Raw genomic sequence first — 12,955 nt, forward strand, 5'->3', positions numbered from 1 at the left:
GGGTTATTCCCTTATTCTTTTCCTCTTTGAGGGGATTGAATTCAGCTCTTGCTTATGTTATGGCGATAGCAACTTAGTGGCAGTGATTCTTCCGACCAGTAAAGTTAAGTAATATTGGTTCTGGTCAGTACTTTACTTGGGTGGGTACCGCCTAGGAACACCTGATGCAGCCTACGCTCCCTCAGAACTTGTGCAAACAACTTTAGCCTTCCATCCACAGGATCTTCCTCCGGAGAGGCATATGCAACCAACCCTTAGCTTGACCTCAGTCTTGTTAGTCAACTCTGACAATGACACTCGCCCGTAGCTTGAGTTTGCCCATCGGCTGATGTTCACTTCTAGCAGTAACTCTTTTTCTTGTCCTCTGGTTAGGTTTGCCCCGTAGAGGGTAATCCGATCTTACTATTTCAGAGTAGGCCTATTCATCTCTTTTCGACAAGGACAGAGAATCTGCAGCTCAGCTACAAGAGCACACACACTTCTCTTCCACCCGCCTGTTGAGGTGTGAGAGTGGTTCTCTCTATAACTTATGCTACCCGAACATCCTGTCGGACGCCCAGATTCGTGCGTTACATCTTTTTGGCAGAACTACTGGTTTCATCAAGGTACCTCCGAGCTCCTACAGTCAGTTCTGCCTATAGAAGTCTCCAGTTTTGTCCTCTCCTCCTGGAACAAGTTAGTTCATCAAACTCTGTTCGGCGAGAAGACGACATATTGTACAGTCAAACAAGCAGTTAGTCCACAGGACTTCCTGTACAGTACACATTTGACCACTAGGATTCGTACTACTAGATTCCAGAACATCCGTCGTCAAGGAAGTATCGATCATAAAGACATGCTAAGGTGCGGTGCCTTGGTTTCGACAGGACCTCAAGTTTTCATGAGAGTTTTTATTATGGTGTCGACCTGGTCCGTCAGGATCGACTTCATTCACTGAAAACTTCAGGATAACTGGCTGATCCAAACAGACTTGATGGCTGACCTTCGTTACCACCGAGACAACTTCTCGAGTTTACAGCGATCTGAGGATTGAAGTAAATTTCCAGAGATATCCCGGCTTCCTGATCAGAGACGGGTACCCTTTGATAAGTTCTACATCAACTTACAGAAGGTTTTCTGTATATCGATAGGGTCCAAGGCAGAAGATGATGGTAATCTCTTCCTTCTACAAGACGCACTTTTAGTGGTTACATATCATAGATCTCGGTTTCACTTAGTTCATTAAGCCCGTTTGGACTCCTTCGAATCCAACCTCTTCAGGGGCTGCCAGATACCAGGTGTTTCACCACGAGGGGTCTCCCTTTTCTCTGCTTTCTTTGGGACCCTGGGCAGGAGACAGACCTGAGAAGACAGTTGACAAATAAGAATCGCTGCCGAGGAGTCGACCTCTTCAGCCCTTCACCGGATTTGACACTCCCTTTAGATGCATCAAAGGAGAGTTTGCCACATGCTGTGCCACTCGGCCTCCGGGCTCTGGTCAGAGTCCGACCGGTACCATTATTTAAATCTCCTAAAGATGAGGACAGCCTTCTTAATGGACAAGGGGTAATCCCCTTCAAGGGGGGGGGGGGGGGACGCTCGGATTCGAGCTTCAGCTACGTTTTTCAGGCAACTTGATGGAAAAACAGTGTGTGGCCAGGAGGTTCACCTCCAGGTGTTGGAACATTCCATTCTTAGGGAGAGTACCACCAACAACCTCTGCCCTATGGAGAGAATTGACAACTGTATCAGTAGTTGTTGGTTGTTTTTTCCCATCTGCGAGAACGGCTTCCTTCACCCACCAGTTGTCTCCCCTTTGGGGGATTCCTCCAGCGGGAGCTAGATTCATCCACTCCCCTTCCGAGGGAGAGTCCCTCCTCCAGCCAGTGTTCAGCAATCTTCCTGCTTGCAGTAAGAGTCGCTGATAGCAGCAGCAGGTGGTGGTTGCCTATTCCCATCCACAAGAAACTTTCTTCACCTGTATGGTCTTCCCTTCGGGGGATTCCTCTGGTGGCAATTGAATTCATCCATTCCCCGTCATTGCTCTTTGGAGCAGGCCGTGTCGTTGACAGTCTCGTCTTGCCCATTAAACTTTTCTCTCTAGCAAGACTTCTCGCCCAGCAGACTCGTCTGCAACTCCCAACGGAAATCCTTAGAGAACTTTCTCTGCGACACGATCTACTCTAACAGCCACATGTGAACATCGTTCACAAAGCTATATCTTCGCTGTTACTTCACATCTGGAGACTATTCAGCTCCTCCTCTCTCTGAGAATCCTTTCCGCAACCAAGTTGCGAAGAGGTCTGGATACCTGCGTAGATCTTCAGCTTCGGTCTACGAGGCCAAATGGACTGTACTGTAGTTGATATCGTGAAAGGGGGATCTCTCCCCTCGATGCCACTATTCCAGCAATAGTGGAATTCCTCATTTTACTTTCGCGAGGAAAGTTTCTCTCGGTCTCGGTGATGAAAGGCTACCGCTTGTCTTTGAACCTCATCTTCAGACGGAAAGGAATTAACCTTTCCTGTACGTCAGCCTTGCCTCTCTTCATACGGAAAGGAATTAACCTTTCCTCTACATCTGCATTGCCTCTCTTCATACGGAATTTTGAGCTTACCTGCCCTCAGTCGGAAGGGAGACCATCTCCATGGTGCATGGGTCGCGTCTTGTCTGTCCCCAAAGGGTGCCTTCTATGACTCAGGACTCCAGGCAAGTAGATCTTAACCTGATCTTGATAACAGGTCTCCCGCTCGTGATGCTTGATCCAAGAGAGTCTGTCGGCGAACTCCATGGGCCGCCCTCAATGTGTCTCATTCACAGTGATGGGTCATGTAATACTTGACTTTGTTCTTGTCAGCTCAGATCCCAGAATTCGAGCCCTTCAGATTGGGAGTCCTTTGTAGCATGACCAATGATCCAGATCAATGCCTACTATGCCAGGGAGAAATTGGAGGTGCTACCTGAAGGAGACTATAGGAGCTCTCCCTAGAGTCGCAGCACTCTTTGTCAGCTCCGGGAAAGTCAAGATAAGGATTGCTTAGAACACGTTCTCAGCTTTGAGTCATGAGGTCATAGACCGAGCGTTGAATCCCAATCCTTCTCATAAAGAAGACAAGAGAGCTTATAACATTAAGGGCAGGAGTAAGCCCTAGCAATTTATGAAAACTACTGTGATGTACACCTTGTCAGGGGGTGTGCTGAAGCATCAAATGACCTTCACCGCCCACTTCCTGCAAGACATGACCCATAGGGACTTGGAGACGTTCTCCATTGACCTTGTGGTGGCTACGTAATAAATTATTTCACCTCAACCTCCTTGATGGACAAGTAGCAGATGAAGTAGGGTTGAGTTTAACCATGGATAAGTCTGGGATGGACGACTGGCTCTTTCTTTCATCTTCCAACCTGTGGGGTAACAGCACATATGGTACTCTGCAAAGCTTGTCCCTGCTGTCTGCAGGTAGAACCTTTCCCTTTTTGTAAACTGGTATAGATAGATACTGTGTACTTGTTACGTCCCTTTGCCTCCTGGCAAGATGGGATTGTGTAACGTCTATGGTTGATTTTAAGATTCCCAAGTTTCTGAGAATTCTTACCCAGACTAGACACGTTGCTAGTATCACACACATTGCTCAGGGGGCTGACCGTGCTTTGCACGAATTGTTTAGTGAGGTGTCAGGGTTACTATGTTACTTGCAGAGCATGTACAGGAAAACCCCAGGTCCAAGACCAGCCAGTTGGTTCGGACTTCCACCCTCCCAAGGAATAAGTCAATCCCTATAAATAGCAAAGGTTTGTGTTAGTGTTGGAACAAATGACAAATTTTAAAGTAATTTGTATTTTTCCTAGTGATGAAAACCTGTAGCTATTTATACATATTGGCCCACCGTCACCTGTCCCCCGATAAGTCCTACCTGCAATAAAAAGTGACGATATAACACAGGTGTGTGTGTGTGTACCAGCGTGGTAGCTGGCTACCCCCCTTCCCTGCATCCAGCAGGAGGTTGGTTATATTGCGCTAAAAGTCTTATGGCTAGACTTCCAGCTTCGCGGAAAGTGATATCCCTATAAATAGCTACAGGTTTGTATCATTAGGAAAAATTCTAATCACTTTCAAATTTGTCATATTTTATAAAATTTCTTTAGCAACAATTCAAAATGTGAAATTATTTCTGCCAACCTTATTTTTATAAAATTTGTTTGTGTCATGAAACCCATTATGATATTTACGGTTTTTCTAACTCATATCCTAACACAAGGGTGCCGTCATATTCATTTTAATATGAATTTACAAAAATCAATTAATCCTAATTTGAACGATAAATCAAACCAACAAAGGTAAGGAGAGAGAAGAATTCTAGCCTACCAGTAATTAGGAGACTAAACTAATTCTTCAAACTACTAATGTTGGCAATGGGCGAAATTCTTTAAAAATTCTGAATTATAGGCATGCTTGGGAAACAATATAGTGAGGATTTTGGTAAGAAAATTAACAGGCAAAGTTATGAGTATGCCTCGAATTCAATGGGTTTTTAATTAGTAATCCTTCAGAATAGTTTATAAACAATTCAGAAACTTTATTTCTACCATCATCTCTTATGTGCTATCTTAATATAGTGTCACTATCCCTAAGGAAAGAAAGGTCACCAAAACATAATTGATGGTTCTAAACATCATCCCTCACAGCCTCTGACTCGCTTGAGTTTGCTAGTAGAGAGTTTCTGGTGTTTCATTCAAGCTCACTCACAGGCATCTGGCTGTTCATTTATGTCTGTCGATTCTTCGCTTTTGACGTACTTTCTTGCTTGCCACTCACCCTCCTAGTGTGTTAGTGTTACTGGATTTGGTATCACTTGCTTGTCTGTTGCGCATACCCAACAGTATGGACAGGTCTTTAGTTGTTTAAATGTTCTTGTGGTATATGAGCATTTTGAACTTATGTTGTTTGAGGACGTGTAAAGAGCATCCTGATGAAAAGTATGCTTCATTGACATAACTCATTGGGGTTTAATCAATTCTAAGTAACTTTATACCATGCTCAACATTAAAATTCAGTGAGAAGGTGATGCTACTAATACCGTTGCCACCAAAGAAATAACTTGATAAAGCACAAATTCCTCCAGAACTCCTCTTCAATGCCAACAAAACAGTTAGTTTTTAAGCAAATGCCTGATCGCTCCTTTATTTCAAACGAATAAAATACTGCCAGGGTACAATGTAGCCAATGATATGTTAATATTAATGTTAGGGGGTAACATAATTGGTGATTTCAAGCTGAAATAGCCTTGCCATTTATCCCTGGGCACTAGAGAAGATGCAGTTTTTGAGGACTAATTCAGTTGCCATTTTATACCAGTAGCCAAGAATTAATGCAAGAAGAAATTTCTCCTTTAAGGTTATGTTGAACTTGTGTGGGATGGACATCCCACACATCTGGATCTCATCCCCCCCCCCCCCCACCGAAAAAGGTCTCTTTCAACCTATGAACCAAGCAGTGCTATTTTTAACATACCTTACACCAGGCAGATAATGCTAGCATAAACATTCAGAAATATGGAAGGGCTACAGTATTTATCAGGCAGTGTCAAATATTGGTTCTTTAAAGACAAAAGTGAGTCAAACCACAATGAATGATGTATGGAAGAAACTGTGCCCTCAATTTGTTCATGTACAGTAAGGAACTTGATACATAGCTAAAAGAAAATTTTGACAAGTTAACTGAGGCCCAAAAGCAAACCACTGACCAACGAAGAATTTGTTGCAGTCAAAGGAACAACTGAAAAGTGAAGAAAGTTTCTCTGATCTACATCCAAGGAACTCCAGGCTTAAAGAAATGAAGCTTGTTTTTATAATCTATCAAAGTCTTGTATCTTCTCTACGAGCTGATGAAGCCGATGCACATCTGTGCGATGTTCCTCACAGTGGAGTTGCCAGCCCGGTATATTCTGGGCAAGAGGAATATACTAGCACACACACATGGTTACTAGGGCCAGGTTGTTGGGTTGGAGTGGTCCCTACATTATTGTATAGCAGACTGGAATGGGATTTTGCATGATCTTTTATGCTTGAATTGGTCACAATTATATAGTAATGTAGATCGTGTTGTCCCTTTGTATGAGAATATAGGCAACATAATTGATAAGCGTATCCCTTCTCGTGTGCTAAGGACAAACCGTGGTTCAATGATGATTGTAGACGTGCTTATTTGGAGAAGCAAGAGGCCTATCATCTTTGGAAGGGTAACAGATCAGATTTTACCTGGAATAACTATACTCGGCTTTGAGCTTTTGCTCAGAGTTTATGCCTCAACTGAAAAGGAGTACAATTTAACCATAAAAGAAACCCTTTCTGGTACAACTCAGGAACATAAATGGTGGTCTACCCTTAAATCTGCATTCTTTGGTGTAGATGCAACAGCTCCTCCTTTACTTGAACCAGATGGCTCAGTCACTCACTGAACATAGGAAAAGGCAACCCTTTTGGCTGATGTTTTTGACAGTAAACAGAGTAATGAAAAACTTGAACTTCCTCATTCATGTTTTCCTGAGGCTAAACTTAACTAGTTTAGCTTTTCGAACTCAGAAAATTAAAGCTCTGTTGATGGACCTTGATGCTTATGGAGGTGTAGACCCAAATGGTATTTTTCCTTTGTTTTTTTTATAAAGACAGCAGATTTCTTAGCTCCAAAGTTATGTTATTTTGCGCAAGTTGGCAAGAAGAGGAGCTTTTAGCACTTGTTGGAGAATTGGTAATGTTACTTCTCTATGTAAATGTGTTTGTGGTAGCTCGAGTCCCATTGATTACCGCCCAATTTCCATAACTCCCATATCTAAAGTTTTTGAGCATCTTCTGGCAAAACGTCTTAATAGGTTTGCTGAAGGTAATCATTTATTCCCTAGTTTGCAATTTGGTTTTCGTAAAGGCCTTGGAGCATGTGATGCCCTTCTTTCAATCTCCAATGTTGTACATAATCCCTTGATTGTGGTCAGGAAGTTTGTGTGATTGGCCTTGATTTTAGTGCTGCCTTTGACCGTGTTAATCATGAGGCCCTTGTTTTCAAACTGAAACAGTTGGGAGTGGGTGGGTCGTCTCTTAGCATTATTATTGATTTTTTAAGTAATAGATCTCAAATAGTAGTTGTTGATGGGCACCATAGTGAGTATAGGAATGTGATATCTGGTGTTCCACAGGGTAGTGTTCTTGGCCCATTACTTTTCATACTATATACACATGACATGTGGTTTGGCCTAGAAAACAAGCTTGTTGCATATGCAGAATGCTATTCTCTTTGCATTAATTCCATCCCCTGAATGTAGATCTGGGGTCGGTGGATCCCTTAATAGAGATTTAGATAAAATTAGTGCATGGTGAAAATTATGGGCTATGAAGTTGAATCCTAACAAAACTCAAAGTATGATTGTAAGTAGGTCAAGGACGGTGGCTCCTCAACATCCGGATCTCAGTATTGATAATGTTTCTTTAAATTTGTATGACTTGAAATTTTAGGTGTGATTCTCGACAGCAAATTTACTTTTGAGAAACACATTAGGTCTGTTTCTTCTTCAATTGCACAAAAAATTGGCTTATTGAGAAAGTCTCTTAAGATTTTCAGTGATCAATCTTTTCTGAAGAAGTGTTTTAATTCTTTCATTCTACTATGTTTTGAGTATTGTTCTCCTGTCTGGTGTTCAGCTGCTGACACTCATCTCAATTTGTTGGACAGAAACTTACGGTCTATTAAATTTCTTATCCCTAATTTAGATATTAATCTTTGGCACTGTCGTTCAATTAGTTCATTATGCATGTTGCATAAGATTTTTCATAACTCTGACCATCCTTTACATTCAGATCTCCCTGGACAATTCTATCCTGTTCGTAATACTAGGCAGGCAGTTAATTCTTATAGCCAGGCCTTACCATCATGAGGTTCAATACTACATAGTATTCTATAAGTTTTATTCCAGCTGTTACCAAGTTGTAGAATGATCTTCCTAATCGGGTAGTTGAATCGGTAGAACTTCAAAAGTTCAAAGTTGGAGCAAATGTTTTTATATTGACCAGGCTGACATGAGTCTTTTTATAGTTTATATATGACATATCTGTTTTTGACGTTGTTAATAGTTTACATAGGACATATCTGTTTTGACGCTGTTACTGTTTTTAGAATTATTTATTGTTAATTTATTCTCATCATTTATTTATTTCCTTATTTCCTTTCCTCACTGGGCTATTTTTCCCGATTGGAGCCCTTGGGCTTATAGCATCTTGCTTTTCCAACTAAGGTTGTAGCTTGGCTAGTAATAATAATAATAGCAGAGAGGATTCTTGGCCTGTGGGGTTTGGTTGGGATCAACTTTGTTTGCCATACGGCAAAACAGGAAACTCCCTGTGTTTTGCTTTCCTGTTCCAGACCCATGGGCTTGGTTGAAAGACTGCCTTCCAATACCCATTGGATCACCTGGATCCAAACACCTTTCCTCTGTTCAGCCCGATCCTGCCGTTAATCAATAAGGTGATGATACCAAGACTCAAGTTGACCCTGGTGGCTCTTAGATGGCCTCATGCTGATAGTATCCTGATCTGTGAAGTCATTGTACCTCTACTGTTGAGGCTATCCAGCATCTCTGAGCTTTTCACAAGGCACTTCACTGGTGTCTAGGTGGATACCTGCGGCAGTCTTTTGTAGCTGTCTACTAGTGGAAGTGGGCTGTCTTCTGTGATTGGTGTCATCGAAAGGATGCTTCCCTGATTGAAGCACAGATAGCGGGTGTTGCGCTACCTTAAGCTCCTGTAGTGGAATATTGCCCTCGTCCTCAAAGTTTTTATGCATACCCCGTATAAGTCTTTGAGGAGGTAGTCGGACAGAGATATGACTTAAGACTGTCTTCTTGCTAGCCTTAGCATTGGCAAAGTGAGTAGGCGAGTTGCATGGTCTCAATTACTTAGTCACCCAAAACTCAGAACCCGTCAGCACGTGACCACAGGATCGAGGCGTTATCCCTCAACTCTACATGAAATGTCAGATGGTGATTGAGACAAGATGCTTTTGTGCGAAGGTTCTACGGTGCTATCTTAAAGGACCCAACACCTCAAGCCTAAGTGTCAGCAACTTTTTGTTAGTACTGGCAGGACCAAGAAAGAGGTGTCGAGGATTATGATCTCTCTCTGGCTACGTGCGACGATCCATACAGCGTATGCTTCGACTGGTGAGAGGGTCAAGGTACCTGCTAGTACCTAGGCGCATGAAGTCATGGGTAGGCTACAGGCCCCACCTTAGTTTTCAGGAGAAACATGTCATTGGGTCAAGTACTGAAGACCAGAGTCTGGAAACAACATAACACCTTCACAGCCTTTTATTTATGGGAATATGTCCCTGTGGCTGCTGTAGTAGTAGTGTAACAAGCTCAGCTCCCACATGGGACAGGAAGCATTTTATGGTATTGTGTAGATGTAAGTCTGGAATCAAAGTCTGGACCCCCCCCCCTCTCTCTGGACAAAGCAGTCGAAACGTTACGTTGTGGATCAGAACTGATGCTGGTAAATTACACTTCTAAGCTCTTTTCTTTATCCCCAAATAAGTATGTCCCCCATCTTCCATAAACAAGGGGAATTTGGTGGCATCTATACGAACTATTGATTATCATATAGGTACTGTACTTTATATGGTTCTAATTCTGATATCCTCTTTCAGGGGAAGTTGTTGTTTTTTTTTTTTTTTTTTTTTTTTTTTTTTTCCTCTCGACTACTTCTCCATGTACAGACCAGGTTCTATCAGTCTTTGCATCCATATGAAAGGCAGGAGGTTGCTGAAATCACCACTCTGCTCTTGTATGAGACCAAGTGGTTGGACACTTCCAAGGAAGTAAAAGAACCAACCAAATTTGATTCTAAGAGGACTTCCACCCCACCAAGCACCTAGTCTCCTAATTAAAGGACGATGGTTGTATGTAGCGTATGAACAAATAACTAATTTTGAAATTTGTATTTTTTCTAGCGATATTAACTGGAGACCTTTAACCTAACTTCCTTCCTCACCCATCTCTCAGTTTTGGACTGAAAGGTCAAAAGTTTAGCTTTCAAGACTTGAGGGGGTCAGGGCTTCTCTCCTTGACCCTCCACCAGTAAGTCTTCACCTCATACTGTAACAGTCTCCCTATTAAAGGACCCAGGTTTTTATAACTAGGAAAAATACATATTAATTTAAAACTTTGATATTTTATTAAAATATTATACATACAGCATAGTATTCAAGTAGTATTTCACATGAAACCTCATTAATGTAGTTATCTGGTTTTCATTACATGGTAGCAGGTTTCAAGTACTGTACTTTTATTGTGTACAGTGTATGTATAGAGAACTTTGCAACATTATACAGTGGGTGAAATTCTGAACTTTGTTGAGAACAGACCTATATTACGGTGTGTTTCTGGGAACCAAGTAACAATGTAGGGCATGGTATTGCTTTATATTATAGCTTTGTATGAAGCTGTATTGTAATGATTTATTTAGTAATTGGGCTCTCAGGGTTCTTTTTTTTATTATATGCACAAAGGCAGAACTTTTTGGTATTTCTAGGTCATTGGTATTGTCCAGTGTTCTATTTTGTACATATTGATTTGGTCATCTGTACTTACAATCTGGGACTTTAGTTATTGGTTCACAGTATTAGTGTCAAGGTTTACATGTAATGGACACAATACCAATGCTTCCTTACTGCAGTCAGAGGTGCTTTGTATTAATAGATTAGGTCTTCTTGGAGCTTAGTACTTGAAACAAATAGTGTACTGTTCCTACATTGTTGCTCCGTATCAATACTTGGGCTGGTTCTGGTGCTAGATACAGATCCATTGGGGTTTTATTGATGGACAAGTGGCAGAGGGTTGAGGGCTTAGGTTACCTGGGTTAGTCTGGGGTGAATCAGTAAGAATGACTTGGCTCCTTTCTTCCTTTAACCTTCTTCTCCTCTAGGGAATCGACTCTGCGATACTCAGCACAGCTGACCTCACCTCTCTGCGGTTAAAATTCACTTCTCTTGTGTAACTTGCATATAGAATTAATATTTGTTGCGTCCCCAATAACCCTATTGGGTAAATTCTTAGGACTCATATCTTTATGACTTTTCTTATGTTAAAGACCAGCCGCATTGTTAGTATCACAAACACACAGCTTCTGCAGGCCGCTAATAGTGCACAGCACAAGATTTTAGCGAGGGCAGGGTTCCTACTCAATCACATATCGAAGTAGAGAGATTTTTGGGTCAAATACCAAGGCCAGTTCATGGGGACTTCCTCCCTCCTAAGAGTTAGTCACTCCTATAAATAGCAGAGTTTGTATTTGTGCTGGAACAAATGACAAATTTGTAAGTTATTTGTATATTTCCTAACATTCAAAACTCCAGCTATTTATATAAATTGGCCCATCAGCCCTGTCCCCCAAGAACTCCTGCCAGAAAGCAAAGTGGGTGCTCAGCCCAGGTGTGTAAGTGAGCGGGGTAGTTGACTACACCCCCACCCCCATCCACTAATAGTGGTTGGAGTAGTTATGCCTCGCTAAAATTATCTTGGCTCGTCTTTCAGCTTCGTTGAAACTAATAACCATGTAAATAGCTCCAGGTTTGTATGTTAGGAATATACAAATTACTTACAAATTTGTCATTTCACAGTCATTTTAGTGTCTACTCATTACCTGTGAGTTATGAATGAGTGCTTGTGACCAGTAAATCTCGGTATTTACGTTTTTTCCCAGGACGGGATAGCCAAGTGTGTGGCGTCATTTTGAGCCAGCCGGACAAGGACGCACTCCTTCTTTATCCTTCTTGCCTAGACAAGAGAGGTTCAAGAAAATCTTCTTGAAATTATTGTAAGGATTGGTCTCCCTCCCAATGAGGACTAGTCTTTGGAACAAGGGTCCTCTCTGCCCTACCTTGGTAGGGAGCCAATCCCAACCGGTGATGACCAGAAGTCTGGTCATCAGCCGACATCATTTGTCAGTTTCAAGCTAAATTATTCTATTCTGAACCAGGAGTGATGACAGAACCTTTAACCAGGGAAGATATTACCCTTCCTGAGAAACAAGGTCTACTTTGATATCTGTGGTACGAGTGGTGTTTATCATCAAAGATTTACGCTGAACCTCTTCCCGGTCAGAAGAAACTGGACTTGCAATGTCCCTGAGGGGACATAACAGCCTGATAATTTAACCATCGAGAAGTTGAAGTTACACTCCTGGTTTTGCTGTTCATGGGTTAAACAGGACATTGGTACTTCCTTCCTAATCTAGAAATGCTACAGAATTCTAGGAAAGAATCACTTGGGTATTCAGTAATGACCTTAGGGTATTAGTTATATCTACCTTATCTAGGAAGCCTGGAAAGGACTAGAACAACTATATCCTCCATTCCTGGCAACAAAGCTGGGCCTTGAATGATATCCTTACTATAAATCATTTATCATGCCAAACTGCTCATCAACTCAATCTCTGCCATTGACCAGTGTCTTCTTCCTCATCTCTAAAATAAGATCAGGAGATACAAGGGAGTCAGGTGGATATCTCTCTTTACTTTGATTAAGAGAGATCAACGGGCCTAGTCTCAAGATAAATCCGAAGACCATCGGACCGAGTAAAGGATCACTCACAGACCCAGTCACTTTCATGCATAGCTATCCTGTCCATACCTTCCTTACTGCTCACCATAGCTTCTGTCTTATCCACATTTCTCTCTAGCTACCCCTCTCCTAAGTATCTTGCCACTCTGACCTTTCTTAGCAATTTCCAAATCATCTGCCTATAGCAACTCCCACAACTCTTCATTTCTGATTGCATTACATCCATGACCACCATAAATAAAAATGCTGACCCCTGTTGTAATCCAACACTATCTTCAAAGGTTTGTTTCCCCAACAGCTGTTACGACTCTACAGTAGTCCTTGTTCTTTTTGTATATCATCTCAACCATTCTAACTAACTTCTCTGGGGC

At 41.9% G+C, this 12,955-nt stretch overlaps 1 long non-coding RNA gene across 2 annotated transcripts in view; it reads left to right on the forward strand.

Moving 5' to 3' along the window:
* LOC137630080 (uncharacterized) overlaps positions 1-12,955 on the forward strand; it is a 41,779-nt gene that overhangs the window by 15,811 nt on the left and 13,013 nt on the right. The gene's annotated exons all lie outside the window — the stretch shown is intronic.

Source organism: Palaemon carinicauda, chromosome 38, assembly GCF_036898095.1.
Source record: "Palaemon carinicauda isolate YSFRI2023 chromosome 38, ASM3689809v2, whole genome shotgun sequence".
NCBI lineage: Eukaryota > Metazoa > Arthropoda > Malacostraca > Decapoda > Palaemonidae > Palaemon > Palaemon carinicauda.